This window comes from Suncus etruscus, chromosome 3 (assembly GCF_024139225.1).
Source record: "Suncus etruscus isolate mSunEtr1 chromosome 3, mSunEtr1.pri.cur, whole genome shotgun sequence".
Taxonomy (NCBI): Eukaryota; Metazoa; Chordata; class Mammalia; order Eulipotyphla; family Soricidae; genus Suncus; species Suncus etruscus.
In genome coordinates this window covers 94,097,612-94,107,421 of record NC_064850.1, presented here as the reverse complement: position 1 = coordinate 94,107,421, position 9,810 = coordinate 94,097,612, and the positions used below count along the sequence as shown (strand labels likewise).

The following is a 9,810-nucleotide window of genomic DNA, read 5'->3' as shown; positions in this document are numbered from 1 at the left end:
TAAATTAGGAATCTCACACTTAAATTGAAAACAACAACAAAATATATCAAAATATTTATTAATGAACTTAAGTATATTGATCATAGAATAAGTTATTAAAGGGAGAATATAGTAAGACTTGAAATAGAAGCTTCTAGAAATTGGTCATATGTTCTGTTAATATATTAGGTAAAGAAGGAGATAGTTATGGGAATGTTGGTACGATTCCCAAAACATAAATATGATAATATTCACCACATATATTATTATTTCTGATAGTTCTTATAATCATCACACTGATACATGCTAAAAACTTAATGAATATCATATCAAAATTTTCTACTCTGACATATTCTCCTTTTTAATATTCTTTGTGCATAGAAGACATTACTCAGTCTAATACTTCAGTCACCTTGCTTTTGAAAAATCTTGCAGAATTATAATGATTATATCAATATCAAAAATTTTATTAATGCAGCTAGAATACATTACTCTGAATTATGGATCTGATTCTGAATGTTAATGAAAACAGCAAAACACATTTTGGCAAGATTTTTAAGATATTAGCATAAATTAATTTCTTCCTGTAAATTGCTTGCATACTTTTTGGTCTGAGGAAAATGGGTAAGTGACTCCCTCTAGAGTGATTTTTATGCTATTATGACATGTAAAATCAGCAAAGAAGATGCTTTATTGTGGCAAAAATAATTGCAAAAAGGTGATTAAAAGCAAAAAGAAAAATAATTTTAGATTTTTTCTACGGATTTTGTTACTGTTAAATTTTGGATTACACTCAGTGGTGCTCAGGAGCCACTCTTGGATTGGTGAGCAGATGTGTCTCTTGGTCCTTGGGCTGGATTTTACAGTATATTCTCCAGTCTACTGTGTTATCTCTCCAGCCCCAAGTCTACCTTTTCTTTTAAATATTTACAAACATATTTGATAATAAGAAATTATGCTATTGTTTCATAAGTACTTTTATTGATTAAAGCTTTTGATTATTTTAGAATATATTTCCTAGGAGAAATACAGGTCAACACATAATTATTTTGCCTCTCCTTTTGCGGGGAGTAGACAATGATGTTGTTGACATCACAAATGTACTGTTGCACTGTAGGCAGAACTTGGAGGCTGAAAGAAAAGATTTAGGTTAGAGAAGAAAGTCACTCAACTTGTTAAAATAATGTTTAATAATAATAATAATAATACCGCTGACCATACATTTTCTTGCTTTTTAGGTCAATTTCATAAATCCAGAGGTATAAGTGAGTTATCACTTTCAGTACTTGAACATGGGAGATATTTTAAAATGTCAAACATAAATATTGCTCTGAAGTTTGTATATTTATCAGTATAGACATAAAGTACTTAATATAAGTAATACAGAAACTATATGAACACTAAAGTCCAGTACTTTTTTGGGGGGTCCACACCCGTTTGATACTCAGGTGTTACTCCTGGCTAAGCACTCAGAAATTGCCCCTGGTTTGGGGGGACCATATGGGACGCCGGGGGATAGAACCGTGGTCCTTACTTGGCTAGCACTTGCAAGGCAGACACATCACCTCTAGCACCACCTCGCCAGCACCTAAAGTCCAGTACTTTTTATAAATTTTTTGCTTATTCATTTTGAGGCCACACCAGATGTACTCATGTGTTCTCCACAGAGTACACTTCCTGGCCGTGGTGTTTCAATATCTATTTAGCTGTGCTTTCACATGTCTGACTATTATTTCTGGAAATTGCATGTACTTCTAATGTTCACAAACAACAGAACTGCCAGTGTTTTTCTCAGTGCAGAGAAGCAGAAGCCTTATACATCAGTCCCGAGAGATTAGGGAGTACAGGTCTGGAAGCAATTGCTGACACAGAAAATACTACACACAGATAAAGGGAATAAAACAGGTTCAGGAAAATTTCACCACAAGCTGAGGCTCACAGCAGGCAGATAAACTAGTTGTGTAAAGGAAACTGAAAGTAGTTCCTTCTTGAGACCCGAGATCTTTCTTGGGAGGAGAAAGACCACCCCTAGAGAACAGGTAGGGTAAAGGACCACTCCAGAGGTACATCTAGTTCATAAATGAAAAGCACCAGCAAAGAAGAATTACCCTGAATAGAATGAAAACTATGTAGTACGGTTATCCCACACTACAACACTGATAAATCACGCTCCTGGACTCAAACTTGTTTGGCAAGGTTATCTATGTCACTGATCTATTCAAGGGCCCCTTTGTTTACTTATTTACTATTTGTCTTGCCAAGAATTGAATTCACTGTTTCACATACCCGAATTGTGAGCTCTAACATAAGCTATTTTCTAATTTTGCAAGTTACTTTATTTTTATAAATAATATAGGATAGGAGATAAATAAATTTAAGGGTATTTTGTATAAATACTTTAAATGCATTTAAATATTATATGCATAGGTAAGTATTCTTATAATTTTCATTGAAATTAAATTTTATTATATGTTTCTGACAAATGACAAATACATTTTAGATTTGTCACACTTTCGTTTGTGTTGGGTCTAGTTCTAGAGAGAATATATAGATATTTAGGTATATATACATAATATTTTTAGGTTATATATTTATACATAAATATGATATAAACAGGTATTTTACATCTACACCACAGCGAAGCCAAAAATCCCCTGACCTTTGAACTTATGTTACTTCTGGATCTCCTCTTTTTATTATTGTTAAATCACTGAAAACCATAGATAATTTAAAATTTATACTTACATTACTTTTGTTTGACAGTCTTTAATTAGAAATACTTACATTTGGATGGAAAATAGTACAGCAGGCAGGTTACTTTTCTTAACTGCATTTTCTCAGTTTTGGTTTCTGATACTACAGGCAGCTTACTACAGTAAGGCCTGAGCCTGAATGTGACTCCAAAGAAAAAAACAAATAGATTTCTTCTTCCTAATTTCCTAACAGTTTTATAGTTTTATTAATTCATGTTTGATTTATTTTGAATATATTTTCTATGTATATTTATTCAGGTAATTTTTTCCTTAGATCTCTAAATATTTTCTCTCTTTTATTAATGCAGATACTTAAGCATGTTCTATAAAATATCTTCTTCACATAAAAAGCTATTTTAAATTTTTAGTATTAAAACATACTATTATATAGGACCATTCATATTTTCTTTGAAATTATAAAAAATGAAAAAAAAATTATAAAAATGTGTATATGCTTGCAAGAATATATTTGCAAAAATTACTTGAAAAATTTTGTCAACATTGCTGATTTATAATTTAGTGGGACTTATGGTATTTTGCTCTGTTCATATAAATATATATATAATTGTAACCATCCCCATGATCAAAAAGTGTATAACTGATTTTTCATAGCTGAGTATACATCTCTTAATAAAGTGAGTATATGGAGCTGGCCAAATGCAGATATGAAGAATGTGTTTGTGGAACATGGTTATGCTGCTAGGACTTCTGGAAGTATAAGAAGGCAAGTTGGGGACAGAGGAGAGAGTCCTTACTCTCTCCAAAAACATCTGGTGATGTCAGCCAAAATAAAACTCTAATAGTATTCCTGGAGTTTTATTATCTTGGCATCTCTCAAGAGATAAATTTCTTTTATAAAAGTATGATTAGAAAGGAAAGGAAGATTATAATTACTATTCATTAGAAATAAAGCAAAAGTGAGGTAATTTGAAAAGATTATAGGAATAAATGTTTTCCAATTATGAAAGAAAATTGAGTTTTTCAGGAGAATGAAAGGTATGCATAGAAAGGTGTCATGCTAATAATGATCTAGAATGCTTCCTTCTTTGGTGGAAGGTCTCATAAGTTGCATAGTACCAATGAGTGTGAATTGTAGATATGTAAGTGTGCTATCATTATAATTGAGAAGTCAAAAAATCATTGTTAAATGAATTAGAAATAGAGAAGTGAGGGAACAGTAGGTATTTGAGAAATGAAGTCTATATATTCCTAGATATTAGAGACACTTCATAATTATTTTTGAAAGGTGAAAAGAATATGGGTAAACTGTTAAGAAATTTAAGATCTAGGGGGGATGGTAAAAAAAGAAAATTTGATTTAAGATCTCTCACAAAAGTTATAGATTGAGAGACTAGTGCCCGAATTACATGTCAAAGAAACTTTTTTGTGCAAACTACTCAAGATGCTATATTTCCAAGAAGACATTTACATATGTATATATATATATATATATATATATATATATATATTAAATAAGGAGTTTTTTATTTCTAATATGACTAATGCATAAGTTAAGAAATGCTTTTAGTACATTTATTGGTACCCAGAAGTCTGTCCAGGATTGAATAAAAATGACTAGATAATTATATTTTTTTTTTCAAAATTTGCTGTAGAATATTTGAAATGAAGAAGTAGGAAGATAGTAATATAACTGGAAGAAGATAAAATAATTGGCATTTTATCTCATTGTCATATACCCTTGACTTTATGCCAGTGAAAGGTTAGATAAGTATTTGGTTGAAACAAAGATACTTAAGACCAGTAGTAAAAATTTAAGAAAAATGAGAGGATAAAAAAATGTACCAGGAATTCCACATTGTATTCAACAGTAACTTTCAGATTTTATATAAGGCAGATATTATTTCTAAGTTTTTTATTTTATGCATGAAGTAACAATGTTATATAAGACTTCACCTTAGGGGTATCATTTCACATATTTAAAAATAGTTACCACACTAACTACAACTACTACCTAATTGCCAAAATCTCCTATTTACATTCATTGAACCTGCTCCACTCTTTAAGCCATTTTCTCACTATTTTTTAATCCTCTTTGGTAATCTGAGGGCTGCAGTCTTATCAAGGGGGTGTCTCCATTGGATTGTTTTCCTTGAAAATCAAGTTTGTGAAATTATTCTATATTTGCCTTAGTCCATCTGACATATTTCACATTGCCTCTTTCAAAGTCTTGCATGTTGTCACAAAAAACAATTTTATATATATTTTATATAGGTGAGTAGTATTCCATAATGTAAATGCATGCATATGTGACACTTAATTATATATTATTGAGAAGTTGGGTTGTTGCCATATCATAGTTATGCATACATATTTTCATTCCAAATTTTGCAATATTTTCTTTCTTATTCATAGGAGCATATTCCTCAGCGTGGAGTCTGATATTTGTTTTACATTGTACAATGTCCTAATGAAACAAGAGTATCAGTGTAAATGTGATAAGCAGCAAGAAACAGAAAGCTTTCCTCTCATAATAAACTATTTCATTATGCATATATTTCAAAACTAGATAAGTAAAAATTACATTCTCTTTTTCTATAAGTATCTATACAAAGATCAGCTTCTTTTGTAATATCTTTTAGTGTGTTAACACTCTAACCCTTAGTGTGTTCTCTCTCTATTTTCCATCTTTGATTAGTTCCCATCTTTGATCATATTTTTCTTGCAAGTTTACATACCAAGCCTGGAAGCCTGGTATGCTTCTGTCAACAGAAATGTTGAGCTACAAATGCTGGGCATCAAAAAGTGGAAAAAATTATATAAAAATGACCAAACCAGTAGACAACAAAAGATAATTCAAAACAGGAATGTAAAATTGGAAGACAGATTTATATTCTTCATCCTCATCCTCCCCTTCAGCATTGTCTTCTCCAACCGCTTTGTAATCCTTCTCAAGGGCAGCCATGTCCTCACAAGCCTCAGAGAGCTCTCCCTCCTCCATGCCCTCGCCCAGATACCAGTGAACAAAGGCATGCTTGACATACATCAGATTAAACTTGTGGTTCAGGTGAGCCCAGGCCTTAGCAATGGCTGTGGTGTTGCTCAGCATGCACACAGCTCTCTGTACTTTGGCCAGGTCCCCACCAGGAATTACATTGAATTGTCTTTTGTTGTCCACTGGTACTTAACTGTTAATAAAGTGTGGTTTTAATTGCTAAAAAAAATGACCAAACCACTTGCACCATAACAAATTACAATGGAAATGACAACCTCCAGAGGCAACCATAGTTAGAATTCTAACTATAGTTAGATTCTGGATAGTATTTTGATTGCCAGAAGTTATCACTCAAAAAATAAACTTCTTTTTTCTCTGAATTTCCATGCATATTACACTCCTTTTTAAGTTATTCCATTCTGCACTGATATTACAGCTTTAGTCCTTACCATCTTTTTCTACAACAATAACACATAAGTATTAAATAACCTTCATGTTTTCCAGTTTTTGGAGGAATCTCCATATCGCTTTCCAGAAAGGTTGAACTAGGCGCATTCCCACTAGCAGTGGATAAGAGTTCCTTTCTCTCCACATCCCCGCCAACACTGTTTATTCTCATTCTTTGTGATGTGTGCCATTCTCTGTGGTGTGAGGTGGTATCTCATCGTTGTTTTGATTTGCATCTCCCTGATGATTAGTGATGTGGAGCACTTTTTCATGTGTCTTTTGGCCATTTGTATTTCTTCTTTGTCAAAGTGTCTGTTCATCTCTTCTCCCCATTTTTTGATGGGATTAGATGTTTTTTTCTTGTAAGGTTCTGTCAGTGCCTTGTATATTTTAGAGATTAGCCCCTTATCTGATGGGTATTGGGTGAATAGTTTCTCCCACTCAGTGGGTGGCTCTTGTATCCTGGGCACTATTTCCTTTGAGGTGCAGAAACTTCTCAGCTTAATATATTCCCATCTGTTAATCTCTGCTTTCACTTGCTTGGAGAGTGCAGTTTCCTCCTTGAAGATGCCTGTAATGTTACATCTGAGGGTCCCCGAGGCGCCCCTGAGCAGCGGGGTGGCAGGCAGGACGGCCCTGCCTCAGGGCACCGGGGCTGGGGCCAGCAGCCAGCGGCCCAGGCAGGCGTCCGAGGTCTTGGGGGGTGGGGGTGGGCGAGCCAAAAGGCGGGGGCGGGCCAAAAGGCGAAGGGGTCCGGCCCCAAAACCTACAGCACCCGGTATTCCCAGGCGGTCTCCCATCCAAGTACTAACCAGGCCCGACCCTGCTTAGCTTCCGAGATCAGACGAGATCGGGTGTGTTCAGGGTGGTATGGCCGTAGATACTCGAGCAGCTCCAAAAATTGGAGATCGAGCTCCCATACGATCCAGCTATACCACTCCTAGGAATATACCCTAGGAACACAAAAATACAATACAAAAACCCCTTCCTTACAACTATATTCATTGCAGCACTATTTACCATAGCAAGACTCTGGAAACAACCAAGATGCCCTTCAACAGACGAATGACTAAAGAAACTGTGGTACATATACACAATGGAATATTATGCAGCTGTCAGGAGAGATGAAGTCATGAAATTTTCCTATACATGATGTACACGGAATCTATTATGCTGAGTGAAATAAGTCAGAGAGAGAAAGAAAAACGCAGAATGGTCTCACTCATCTATGTGTTTTAAGAAAAATGAAAGACATTTTTGCAATAATAATTTTCAGACACCAAAGAGAAAAGAGTTGGAAGTTCCAGCTCACCTCAGGAAGCTCACCACAAAGAGTGATGAGTTTAGTTAGAGAAATAACTACATTTTGAACTGTCCTAATAATGAGAATGTATGAGGGAAATGGATAGCCTGTTTAGAGTACAGGCGGGGGTCGGGTGGGGAGGAGGGAGACTTGGGACATTGGTGATGGGAATGTTGTACTGGTGATAGGTGGTGTTCTTTACATGACTGAAACCCAAACACAATCATGTATGTAATCAAGGTGTTTAAATAAAAAAAAATAACCTTCATGTGTTTATTATTTTTTTCCACCAACTTGAGGGCAGAGATAATACAGTTTGCTGTTTTGCATTTCTATTGCTACATGTAGGAACACATAGCAGTGTTATGGTAATCATCTTTTCACATTTTTTTTATAGAAAGAATGGTTTGATATGCAATTTGGAAGTAAATCATTCTATTTAAAAAGAAACTAATGGTTTTCTATATATGTGTCCTCTCTCTTGAAATGTTGCTGAATATGAAATCCAAAGTCTAGTGGCTGAAACTAGAATCAAGGGTCAGGAATTTCCTTGATGTATCCACACTAAATCTGGATATATGGTGAGAGAAAAAAATAAAACCTAAATTCTAAATCTGCTAGGTGACATGAAGAAAACATAGGATTAACAATGAGAGATATCTCTACTTATATTTTCAAATATACAAATAACCATTTTTCTAATTATTTTTATATCCATAAATAAGTGCTCATCAAGTGAAGGAAAATATCAGAAACTTTGCACTGGAGAATAAACTCATTTAATATTTAAGTCAGTCATCAGGAAACAAAGCCATGGAAGAGAACTGTTAGGAAACAATTAGTGATCTTTCTTACCATTATTCTAGTTTCCCATGCAGCCATTTGGAAGAAACTTGATCCCCATGTCCACAATAAAGCATTTCCTAAGATAAACTTGTTTGATATACTGGAAGGCTGGAAGACTATATTTTGGCTCCTAATCAATATTTTATTTACACTGGTTAGATTTCCATTGTAATCACTTCTGCATGCCAAAAGCCTATAGATTGGAATTTATTCTGGGAGAGATGAAAATTCTGATGGAAACTCTGGTCGTCTGCTTCTCATGTTTGACTCTAAAATGATAGCTGATTGATTTATTTTAGCTTGAGTACATGAGGAACAGTAAAATTCTCTTAATGATAAAATATAGCCAAGTCTATGTTGAAGAAACAATAAAGATCAAGATCCAACACATGCAATCAATAATTATATTTTTATAATAGAAAAATAAACCTTAAAATAGTGATGTAACTCCAGAAATTGAGCCAGAGTGGGTAGGACACCCTTGTACACAGGCTACACAAGTTCTATCTCTGGCACCTCATATAATTCACCAGTCCTAAAACCCAAAGGGGATTTCCTGACTGATACCTGAACAAACAGGGTTATTGGGTTATTTTTTCTGTTACTTTCATACATACAACAGGATAGAAAAGATGGCTGGAGTTGGGATAATTATTATTATTGTTGTTATTTTTATTATTATTATTATTATTATTATTTTGGTTTTGGATCATATCTAGGGTGCTCAGGGGTTACTTCTGGCTCTGCACAAGGAATCACTCCTGAGGAAATTGGGGGACCATATGGGATGCCGAGGATCTAACCCAGGTTGACTGTTTGCAAGGCAAATGCCCTACTCACTGTACTATGGCTTTGACCCCAAGGAGTTTGTGGTCTTGGGTTTTAATGACAAGCAGCAAAATCACAAGGGCTGGTATTTCTCTATAAAAAAATATTCGCTTCTGTAGGTATTCCCTGCATCAGAATTTTAGCTCATTGTGGGTGAACCCACTATCTCTTGAAGAACAGAAACTTGAGGAAAACAGGACTAAGTATAGCTTTGTGAGCATAAAACTCTGCAGGTGAGCCTGTCAGTCACACCCTAGTCCTTGCAGGGATTATTTCCTAACAGACACAGGTAAGTCCCTCAGTTACCCCAAAGACAGTTATTATTTCACAACATTATATGTTAATTATGCTACATTAAATATTTTTTAAATAATTTTAATTGGATCACCGTGAAATACACAATTAATTACAAAGTTGTTCCTGATTGAGTTTCAGTCATACAATATCCATCACCCATCCCTTTACCAGTGCACATTTTCCACTACCAATGTCCCCATTCTCCTTTTTGCCTCCTCCCCAAACCCCCAGCCAGCCTCTGTCAGGCAGTTTTCTTCTCTCTTTCTCTTTCTCCCTCCCTTTCTCTTTTACCTCCTTCTCTCTCTCTCTCACTCACTCACTCACTCACTCACTCACTCACTCACTCACTCTTCTTCTTCTTCTTTTTTTCTTTTTTTTTTGGCCACACCCATTTGATGCTCAGG

The 9,810-nt window shown here is 34.8% G+C and overlaps 1 non-coding gene across 1 annotated transcript; it reads right to left on the bottom strand.

Annotated features, from left to right (window-relative positions):
- Positions 1 to 6,895: 6,895 nt before the first annotated feature.
- Positions 6,896 to 7,014, bottom strand: LOC126004581 (5S ribosomal RNA). Its single transcript, XR_007493853.1, has one exon. It is a non-coding gene; the product is annotated as a 5S ribosomal RNA (ribosomal RNA).
- Positions 7,015 to 9,810: the final 2,796 nt, after the last annotated feature.